At 41.1% G+C, this 11,805-nt stretch overlaps 1 long non-coding RNA gene across 1 annotated transcript in view; it reads left to right on the top strand.

The window, feature by feature from the left end:
• Positions 1–2,924, top strand: part of LOC112474461 — a 10,426-nt gene extending 7,502 nt beyond the window's left edge. Inside the window, exons 2-3 of the long non-coding RNA XR_003044370.1 lie at positions 1,697–1,830; positions 2,271–2,924. This is a non-coding gene — a long non-coding RNA (uncharacterized LOC112474461). The remainder of the gene's footprint in view (positions 1–1,696; positions 1,831–2,270) is intronic.
• Positions 2,925–11,805: the final 8,881 nt, after the last annotated feature.

Raw genomic sequence — 11,805 nt, forward strand, 5'->3', positions numbered from 1 at the left:
AAGGGGAAAAAGGAAAGGGAGGAAGAGAGGAAGGGAGGAAGGGAGGGAGGAAGGAAGGAAGGAAGGAAGGAAGGGAGGGAGGGAGGGAGGGAGGGAGGAAGAAAAAGGTAGGGAGGAAGGAAGGAAGGGAGGAAGGAAGAGGGAAGGAGAGAGGAAGGAAGGAAGGAAGGGAGGGCAGTTTTGTTGGAAGAGTGTAAGCTATCAGTGCTGTTCTATGGAAGTGCGGCAAAGCTGTTAGGGAGACCCTGAGCCAAAGCTGCCTGTCAGGGGAGTGCCCCTGGCAGCAATGCACCTGCTCTGGTTTCCCTGCTGTACCCCGTGATCTAGCTAAGATACCCAGGTTCTCTGTACCTCAGTATCCACACTTATAATATACCCAGGTTCTTTGTACCTCAGTATCCACACTTATAATATGGGAAAACATTGACACTTCCTGACAAGCCCATGAAGTGGCCTAAAAGCCACTTCTTTGAAGTGGTACCAAAAACTAATATTCTTTGTACCAGTTTTATAGGCTGGTCATGTGGGTTCAATGAGTTAATATATGTAATAACTTAGAACAGCTCCTGACACATTGTAAATATTGCATTATCTATTTACATTTTTGATTGTCCATTGTCTTGCAAATAGAAGGCAATAAAAGTTTGTGGTTGGAGGCAGCCATGTAGATAATCCTTTCAAAACTTGTCAGAGATCAGAAAAATAAATGTGAGGTTAAGAAAAGAGAGATTTAATGGGCTTAGATATAAATACCCAAGTGTCTTTATAGGCTGAAGAGGAAGAGGCAGCTCGATTGTAAACTCTTTGCTGAATCAGCAAAGACTCTTCTCTGCTTTTCAGGTTTTTCCTGTCCCAGCAGTTTTTAGCAATATAAGCTACTTAACAAACGACGGCTACCCTATATGAATGTTACGTATGGGAAATTTATAGAGGTACAATATCTATGAGCAGGAGAGATAGCACTGGTTTCCCCTTTATTTTCTGGATTGCAGTTTTTATTTCATACTTTTACTCAAGTAAGTGTTGGTAATGTACCAGGCTTTGCACATGCAAGAGTAACTTGGCATGGGGTTAAAAATCTTGCTTTATTTCTTAGCGTGTGTTTAATGGGGAGAGTAAGGCATATAGCCTGTTAGTACAGGAGAGATCCTTTGAATGTGTTTCAGGAGCTTGGGTGGTGTTTATCTGTTAACCCTGTCCCATTAATGATTTCTTTCAGCGAATCGGTCAGCAAGGGTTCAGATGTAGGCTGGCTTAGTAAGCTGCTGGCCCCTACTTCTCCAGCTGTGTCTTGTAAGACTCTTACCTCCTACTTCTATGATCAGGTCCTACTGAAAATCTTTGTGTTTCTTAAATCCACCACATCTTCTCTCCCCTCGGGACTTGTAGCGTGCTGTTCCTACTACCTGTGTGCTCTTCCCTGTGCCACCCCTGGCTAACATCCACTCATCCTTTATGATTTCCCGGAGGCACCTCTGACACTCCCCTGGCTCTTTGCCAGCTCTTTCAGAGATAGCACAGATCACAGGCAGTGTCTGCTATGTGTACTTACTAGCTGTAAGTCCCATAAGGGCAGGAAAGGTATCACTCTTGTCCTCCAATGTGCCCTGAGGGTCTAGTAGTTAAGAAAAGTAGATGGACTACATTAAAGTAAATGGGTGTTACGTATAATTTAATATAACCCCTCACTTCACAGGTGAACAACTCTGGCTCAGAGATGCTTGGTGGTTTATCTCAGCCCAGAACTAGTTGGTGGCAGCTTGTGGACTGGAACTCAAGTGACCTAGTTCCCAGGGCAAGGTTATCTTCAGAATCCTGCAAAAATTCCAGGTATCCTTGACGCTATTATGATTAACTTGGGGCAATTTTTAAAAATACAAACTTCTTATTAAAATATACACTTAGAAAGTGTACAGATTGTATATGTACAGCTTGTCAAATTTCATGACATAAACACAGAACAAGTATTAATGATTAAGTATTAACTAAAATGCATATAATTAACATAAACTTTTCCATAAACTTGGTGTGAAAATAGTCACAGTCATTTTCCCGGTTAATCATTTAAGTTTTTAATTAACTCACCTGCAGAGACTGCCACCCTGGGCTTTCCAGAGAGAATAATCTACTTGCTGGTTACTAAGCCCCTCTCTTGGGTCCACAAAGATACAATAGTTAGGCCCTTCTGTTCCCATCATAGCGTCCCCAGACCAGGTCCCGGTATCTACCACTTCTCAGACCCAGAACTCCTGTCTGCCTTCTCTTCCTAGGTCTGACACTTGAAGAAGGAGCTTTTCCCTTAAACATCCAGGGCACAAAGTACCTGAAAGGGGGTGTGCTTTTTCCCTAGACATTGGAGCTACTTGCCCATCTGACCAGGTGATATGGCTTTGAAAAGAGACATCCCTAGGAATTCCCAGGTGCCTCGTACATGCCCTCAGGAAGTCTGCTAGAATGAATGGATGGCTCCAAATTCCTCCCCTGCCTGTAGCTATACTCCTTTGCATAACTTGGCTACTTTCTTTCAAGAGGTGGAGTCCACTTCTCCGCTCCTTGAATCTGGGTTTGGTCATGTGATTTTCTTTGGCCAATGGGGCATTAGCAAACATGATGTAAGAGGAAGCCCAAAAGCACCTTCGCATTGGGGGGCTTGTCTGCTTTTGCTGCCGGGAACCCTGAGGTCACCATGTGGAGAAGCCTGGGCTAGTCACCTGGAGAATGTGAGACTGTGTAGCTGAGCGCCCTTGCACCCACCAGTCTGCCAACCTGCCAAATGTGAATGAGAGCTCTAGCCAATCCACCTGCTGGCCACGGGAGGAACCAGCTGGCCCAGATGAAAGAACTGCACAGCTGAACCACAGAATTGAGGTGAATGGGCATCTCTACATTGTCCCAGCCTGAAGGTGTCTGAGGATGCCCGTCCATCACAGGGCATCTCAGTCCACCCTGTGATGGACGGGCATCCTATCTGTCCAGGGTGGTTCTTGCCTGGCGCCCTGAGCTGCTGGGAGAGGCTTCAGCTGCTTGCCACCCTGAACTGGAATAAATAGGCTGGAAAATAATTCTTACTTGTTTTTAATTAATCTCTCTTAAATGCCTGTATTGCTCACATTTATTTTGATGTTTAATATTAGAAGTGTTTAGAGTCTTTATTTAGAAGTTTGATGATGTTTTTGTGAAATATACCATAGGCTATATTGAGGATTAGCAGCACCTCTCTCCCATACTTAGTGGGCTTTGACTCTCTTTTTTATTCCCTTAACTCTTTCAAGGCTGTCAGACTCTCAGTTGTTTCTTCTAGAATTGGCAAATGCCCAGGGAAAAAGCAAGCCCATATGTACCTCTTTGGGTCTTCCTCTTTTCTATTATCTTAGATTATTTTAACTGCCTTGCTACCTCTTCGATGTCTTTCAGTATTTTTTAAAAAATTAAGTACATTTGCCTGGCTTTTGTAGAGGTCCTCAGTAGGAAAGTTGGTCCAAATTACCTAGCCCATTGTCAATGGAAGTAGAAGTCCTTATGTAAAGTGGCAACAGTCTTGAATGGGAATATGTATAAAAGGTTCACTTATGAGAATGATTGTGTGAAATCTCAGCCTTAGGAAAGGAAACAGGATTGAAGTTCTAGGCAGGAAGCTGTGTCAGAGCTCTAAGGAAGGTACAGGCTAGATTGTAAAAAGAGAAACATAGTAACTCAAACAAAATCACACTGTGTTTGTTTCTCACATAACAGTCCAAGAGAAGGTTAGGTCCTTGAGGCAGGTCTGACGAAGGAGCATCCGAGGACCCAGGTTTCTTCTGTCTTGTTTCTCCACCAGAACAATGTGGTACTCATCCTCATAGCCAAATAACCACCGTGTTGGCATTCCACTTGGGGAGTGGGGAAGAGAAGGAAGAAGGCAACCATTTCTTTTTCTTTTTTCTTTTTTTTTTAATATATAATTAGAAGTTGAATGCATCACTTCCATTCATGTACTCTTGGTCCAAACTAATTATTTGCATAGCCATATCTAGAGGGAAGAGAGGATTGGATATGTAATTTTTCTCTGGAAAGCCTGATGGCCTCCAAAGTGAAGAGGGTGGAAGTTGTAAAAGTCAGCGGTCCTCAACCTTTTTGGCACCAGGGACCGGTGCTCCTATGAGAATCTAATGCCTGATGATCTGAGGTAGAGCTGAGTAATGCTAGCCCTGGGGAGAAGCTGCAAATACAGATGAAGCTTAGCTTCCTGGCCAGCCTGCTGGTCACCTTCTGCTGTGCGGCCCAGGTTCCTCACAGGCTACAGGGTTTAGGTACCCCTGATGGTAGAGAATGATATCTCATACCCAGGGTGGGCTAATGGGACAAAGAGGAGAGACACCAGCATGACTTTACACAAAAGTAGGGGCACCTGATGTTTCTGTGTGTTAGGGGAAGATGAATTCGAGTGGTGACAGTCAAATTTGAGCATACATCAGAATTACCTAGAAGGCTTGTTAAAATATAGGTTGCTGGGCATCGCCCCCCCACCCCCACCCCCACCCAGAGTTTTGATTCTGTGGATCTCCGATGGTTCTGAAATTTTCATTTCTAACAATTTTCTGGATGATGCTTGTTACTGGGAAGGGATCAAACTTTTAGAACACTATCTGTGACCGCATTAGCTTGGATTGGCTTTGTTTCTAAGAGTTGACAAAGAGGGGTGTGTATAACAATGATAATATAATTGAGCCCTACATTTTCAATTGTGAAATTCTGGAATCCTTCACCATTGTGTTATTGAGGGGATTATTGCAGTCTAGGCTAGATAAACTCCTTAACATAGATGAACATAACCACTTTACTTTTGATTTTCTAATACCCAGCTTCTCTCTCCCTGCTAATTCCAGTAGAATATCCTGGAAAGCCTTTTAAAACTCTTCACTTGAAGCAGCTCTGATAAGCATATTTCACTGTGTGTTTACAAAGAAAGATATGTGCAGTATATTATTTTTATAGTTTTTTATTTATATTTTAATGAGAATTTTTTGGACACAGGTCTTGGTTTTTCAGGACAAAATGAAACACTATTTAGCTGCTTTCTCCCCATTTGAAAAAATTAAGGAAAGATATTGAATTTACTCTGAGATTACTGAATTTCCATTTGCTAATTTATGGAATAGAATTGAAAATAAGGACAGATCAATTTGAAAATAATTGTTTCCTGAGCAAATTATCAAAATTAGATGGAATCTATTAGTAGCCTTCATTTTTGATGATTGATACCTACAACTTAGCTGACTTTGGGTTGTTTTATTTCTAGTTCCAAGGGGCATTTAGTTGGGTAGATGGGGGAAAAAGAGAAAGGGTAATCTTTAACCCTGCAGTATCAAAGTTGGCTACGTGCAAACAGAACACTAGGGGACACAACTGGGAAAAGAGAGAGGAGCCCAAGTATGACGAGAAGAAGAAATGTGGAACAAGCAGGGGCAGGAACAAAGCCCGGGGAGGAGGCCGCCATTCAGGTCAAGTCCTAGGCAGCATGAGGCTTGTCCAGCCTAGTTTTCCTTTTCTCAAATCATAGAGAATCCGTATGGTGGCAACAAGCTAAAGGCACAGTTTCGAAGTAAATTTGGTAAACATCTCGACATTAGGGTCTGAGCTAGGTCATGCAAATCATTCTGTCAGAAACTCAGGCAAAGACGCTGAACGGAGAGGAAAATAAGGTCAGGGTCTAGAGCCAGGCAAGACGAAGTCGGATCTGACTGTGGCTGCCACCCAACATTGAAGTATTCACGGATTTAGATAATGATGAGAAGTGATAGTCAATTGACTCTCCACTAGTTTCTGGGCGAGCATAATGTAGAGAGCATAAGTGCAGCTTCTTGGCAGATAGATGATGTTTCAAGCAAGCATGGAACACTGCCTGGGCTGACAAAGTGACTCTCCCTGGGGCTGAGGTGTTTTGGACACCCAGGCTGAGTCAGGAAGCTATCCATCCAGAATGTTCTGAGTAAATGAAAGACCTCAAATTCTAAGAAGACCCAAGAGTCTTTCCTCTGAAAGATATGCCTCTTAAACTAACCTTTTCTAGAGTTTGGGGTTATTGCTTTTGTAAGAACAGTGCAAAAACCTATTGTTGCTTTGTATGTGCTTACTTCACTGACCTGATAAAGGAATTTGAATTCAAGAGATGGTTGTAGAGAGTATCTAACAGTATTTTCTCCCAATATGTTCTTTATTTAACTTTTTAAAAATCAAAGTACAGTTCAACCTTGAATAATGTGGAGGTTAGGGGGTATTGACACACACACATACCACCCCCCACCCCAGTAAAAATCTGTGTACAGCTTTTGACTCCCCAAAACTTTAATAGCCTACTGTTGACCAGAAGCCCTATGGATTACATAAACATCCAATTAACACATATTTTGTATGCTATATGTATTATATGCTGTATCCCTACAATAAAGTAAGCTAGAGAAAAAAAATGTTATAAAGAAAATCGTAAGGAAGAGAAAATACGTTTATAGTATTTATTGAAAAAAATCCGTGTGTAAGTGGACCCACGCAGTTCAAACCCACGTTGTTCAGAGGTCAAGTGTACATATAAGCCACCTCCTGGGAAAATCCCCTTTTGTCCAACCCTTTCTCTTTCCATTCACTATCCACCCCAAAGGAGGATTCCTGTCCTTATCTCTAACAGTATTGATTAATTTGTCCATTTAGTCTTTTACATAAATGGAATCAAACAGCATTTGCTTTTTTGTATCTGGCTGCTTTTGTCTTTATTCTTGTGTGTAGTTGTGGATTATGTATTCTTGTTTCTGCATAGTATTCATTGTCTGAATATACCAGTTTATTTCTTGATTTTTCAGTTGATGGGTATTTGTGAGTCATGCTTGAGGCTATTGTGAGTCATGCTTTCTAGTTTATGACTTTTGTTCACATTCTGTTGGTACTTTATTTCTAACTTTAGAAATAGTTTATCATCACCAACACCCCCCTTTGAGTCAAGAATTGTCTGGTAGTTGCTGGAATTAAAAGAGAGTAGTCTCTAAGGGCAAAGCTCAGGTAAGGGGGTGAAGATGGTCAGTGGGGCTTTGGGATCCTGCTTCCAACCTCAGTCTTTTCCATACATTCCCTTACTTAATGCTCCCATCGGTAGTTTCACCCTCCCCCCATTTTACAGATGAGGAAACTGAGGCATAAAGAGGCCAAATACCTCACCCAAAGCCACCCAGGCAGCAGACAGAGGAGTAAGAATTGAACCCAAGTGGTCTGGACTCAGAAGCTGAGCTCTCTGTTACTCACATTTGTTGCCTCTCTGTAACTCCATCATCTTGTTTTTGCCACATTTAAATACTCCTCATCTTGTTATCTTACATTCAGGTCGTTCTTGACCACACGTCTCCTTCCTTGCTCCCCCCATCTTCTGACCTTTACCTCCATATTCTTGAAGGAGTTTCCTACTTGCATCATCTCTATTTCATCACCTCCCACACACTCCTCACCTCACTCTAGCCTGACTTCAGCCCCTACCACTCAACCATATTAGATCTTGCTCATGTTGGGGAGGAAAATAACTTTCCTCTTCTTGTCCAGATTCTTCTGACTGGTCTAATAATCAAGTCAACATGAGACAGATTAATAAGAGAAAATAACCCAATTTAATTACATACGTAAGTGTGGGAACCCCACATACATTAGAGAGTCAGAGATAGAAAGTTAAAATGAGGTATATATAGCATTTCAAACTAAGGGTGAGGTAAGGCACCTTGGGGATTCAAAGGGGACAATAAGAAGAGCAGATGGAATGTAATTTCATCACATTCAGTAATTTAGTAATGTCCCTGCCCTACAGATAGGTCAGAAAAAGTTATCTCTGATAATAATTCTTATTATAGGCAAGGCCCCTAATTTAAATTCTTTTTTTTTTTTTTTTTTTTTTGAAGAGGTTAAGCAAGATTTATTCTAGCAGAGTGACAGCCTGGCTGAGCCGAAGATGACATCAGCTAATTAAAATTCTTTAAGGGAGAGGTAAAAGTTTCTTGTGAGACCACAGGGTCTTGAGTGCTTGCAGCTCAAAATAAATTCACATACCAAAGTGGCACATCTTTGGGAGCCTGTTCTGAACCCCTTCACTAGGGTCACCGATGACCCCTCTGTCACTAAATCCAACAGTCATCACATTGTACATCTGTTGGCAGTTTCCAGTCGTGATGACCACTTTCTCTTTGAAACTCTCTTATCTCTTGACTTGAAAAACTTTCCCAGTTTTCATCTTACCTCTTTAATCTCTCCTCAGCCTCTTCTGCTGGCCAGTCTTCTTCTATACAGCTTTCAAATATTACAGTGACTCATACCTCAACCCTGGACTCCCTTCTAATTCCTTACCTTTTTCCAAAAATAAGCTCATCTCCACCCAAGGTCACACTTACCATCTATACCCTGCGCATCCCACATGTGTACCTCTAGTTTGGATCTTTCCTTTAAGTTCCAAACTTGTATATCAAACTTCTCCCTCCGCTTCTCCACCTGGTGTTTCCTAGGCACCTAAATTTATTCTCAGGTATAAACTCATGATCTCCCTTGTCCCCAGCCTGCTCCTTGCCTGGGGTTCCCACTATCGAGTCTTTAGCACTATTATTTATCCAATTGCAGAGTCATCCTTGACATCATCATTTCCTAGCCCCCAAATCTAATCATTCACTAAGTTTCTTCAAAACTTCTCCCAACCCTAGAATTAAGTTACCTTTATCTCTGGCTTGGATTGGTTAAAATCACTTCCTGAAAGTTCTGCTTACATTCCCTCTTATTTCAAATTGCATTCCTCACATTGCATTCTTCGAATTACAGCCAGTGTGATTATTTAAAAGTGTCATTCCGATCCTCTTACCCAGCTCTGTAAACTTAAAACCCTTTAAACAATGGCTTCTTATTTTTCTTGGGAGAAAGATTAAAACCCTGAACACAAGTTGTAATACCTTGCATGATCTAGCTTGTGTCTCCAGCCTCCTGTACCACAGCCACAGCTGCCAACTTTCAGTCCCTGACACTTATTCGGCTCTCCACTCTATGTGACCCCCACCACTTTATGCCTTCTCATGCCACCACCTCCTGTTCTGACAGTAAACTCATCCCACATATCTCCACTCAAACTTCTGAGGCCTCAGACCAAGTCAAGACCCTCTGTTACATGTCCCAGAGCCTCTGCTACTTCTCTTTCATGGAGTTTTTCATGATTGTAATCATTTTATTATGTAAATAGTTGCTTAGTCAGTGTGCCCTGACAGAATATGAAGCCCCATGAGGGCAGAAACTGCCCCTGTGTGGCTCTCCACCTTGTCCCCAGCACCCAGAATAGTTTTGTGCCTCTAACAGGGGCTCAAATGAATGAATGAATGAATGAATGAATGATTGATTTGCCATCTTCAGAACTTTCACCTCCATCTCTTCTGATTGTTCCTTATTCATATTTTATCTGATATATTTAGACTGTTAATAAAAGTAAGACCGGCTTACTTGGCCTGTGTGACTACTATATTACCGATATCAAAAAGAAGTGATTTTAAACACTCAACATCATTAGTCATCAGATACATACAAAACAAAACCACAGGAGATACTACATCACACTCACAAAGATGGCTATAATAAAAAAGACATGTGCTGGAACGAATGTGGAGAAATTGGAACTCTCATATACTGCGGATAAGAATGTAAACTGGTGCAGCCACTGTGGAAAACAGTCTGGTAGTTTCTCGATATGTTAACCATATGAGTCACCATATGACCCAGCAATTCCACTCCTAGGAATATGCCAAAGAGAAATGTAAATGTATATCCATACAAAAACTTGTACGTAAATGTTCATATCAGCATTATTCGTATAGTCAAAAAGTGAACTCAAATGTTCATAAGCTGATAAATGGATAATTAAAATGTGGCATATCCATACAATGAATATTATTTGGCAATAAAAACAAATGAGATACTTACATGTGCTACAGTGTGGATGAACCTTGAAAACATGCTGAGATAAAGAATTTTGTATTGTGAGATTCCATTTTTATGAAGTGTACAATAGGCAAAATAGGCAAATCTGTAGAGATAAAGTAGATAGTGGGGTTTGGAGAAGTGAGAAGTGACTGCTAAAGGCCATGCGGTTTCTTTGAGGGTGATGAAAATGATCTAAAATTGGTTGGGGGTGTTGTTGACATCTCTGTGAACATACTAAAAACCATTGAATTGTACCTTTCAAGTGAGCAAATTGTATGATATGTGAATTATATCTCAATAAAGCTTTTTTTTTTTTAAAGATGGCTTACTTTTGAGGGTAACTTCAAGTCTCCTCGCCCAGACATTAACAACAACTAATGCCACAAAACTGTGGAGCACCGCCCTTGCCACCTACATGTGGTTCTTCATTCCACCTCTCTCTGCATGTCACAGCCCTGTTTGCTTTGTTTTGCTGTGACATTTTATGTCCACTCCCTTTCTTGAATTGTGAAGCACTGTACAAGCTCAGACCAGCTAATGGTTTTCCCCTTTTAGGACTGTTGTGAGGACTAAAAGAGTTAACATATGCAATGTACTTAGCATTGTGCCTGGGACATGGTAAGTGTACACTAAATGTTTTCTATTATTATTATCCTGACCAAAACTTAGCAAATTTTATATTGTTACAGAAAGAATAGAGCCATGGCTTATGTGTTGCAATTTAGGTGGTTATTTGTGTACTTTTGAAATTTCTGTCACATATCCAATACATTTATTCTTCCCCTTCTGGAAGGCGAGGAGCACACCTGACCCTATTACAACAGGTTGCAATAACATAGATGAACACTAGGGGACAACATGCAATTGCAATTAAAATTCGTACACTTGAAACTCAGACCAGAGGATATAAAACATCTAGTATCAAGGTATCAAGGGAAATGAAATGTCTTCCTTCAATGTAGCATCTTGAGTATTCATCTGTAAGAGGGGAATGTTATTACTGTATAAGAGGGGTATAGCTTCTGGAAGGATCACCGCAGCGTTACTCAGATCCTACCTACATAGAGAGGACATTTAACTATTCCCTCAAATGCTGTACACTCTGTATAGCAGTTCTCATGAGAACACTTAGTTATTCCTGTGAGCTGTTGCCTTTGATAAGAGGCTCTGATGGTCAGCGTTTGGGAGCCTACATCATTGTAGCACTGCCTGGCAAAGCACTTTAGCATAATATCTGGTCCCTGAGAGGTTTGGCTGTGCTTCAAATTCTAGGCTTCCTTGAGATTGCTGATGAGTTTCTATTGAGGTATGTGTGTCTCCACTTGACATGAGTCCCTTGAGGGCAGGGATCATATCCCACCTTCACCATGGTATCCCCAGATGTTTGCAGTCCGTGGCATATCCTGGTGAAGCTGGATAAATGTCTACCCTGCTCTATGAGCTGAAGCTAGAAAAAGGGGGACATTATGACCACCTTAGGCATGAACAATGAGATTCTCTCAGTGGGACTATCTTTAATTATTCTTTCATTACCAAAGCAGTACGTGCTCATAATGAAAAAAGCAAGCAGAAGAATATTCAAAATATTCATGATCACATTCTCCCAAACCTGAGGAATACTTTAGATTCTTTTCAGCTTATGTCAGAGCATAATATATAAGTGTGTGTGTGTGAGTGTGTGTCCATGTGTTTATATATACAGTGTTTACATCTATGGCAGTGTGGAACATACTATTCCATTGTTTGATGATACTATCTTTAACTCATCCTCCTCTTTTGGGAATTAATGCTATTTCTAAATTTTTGCTCTTTTTAAGAGCAGTAGTAAATATCATTATAACTAAACCT

The sequence above is a fragment of the Pteropus alecto genome, unplaced genomic scaffold, assembly GCF_000325575.1.
Source record: "Pteropus alecto unplaced genomic scaffold, ASM32557v1 scaffold239, whole genome shotgun sequence".
NCBI lineage: Eukaryota > Metazoa > Chordata > Mammalia > Chiroptera > Pteropodidae > Pteropus > Pteropus alecto.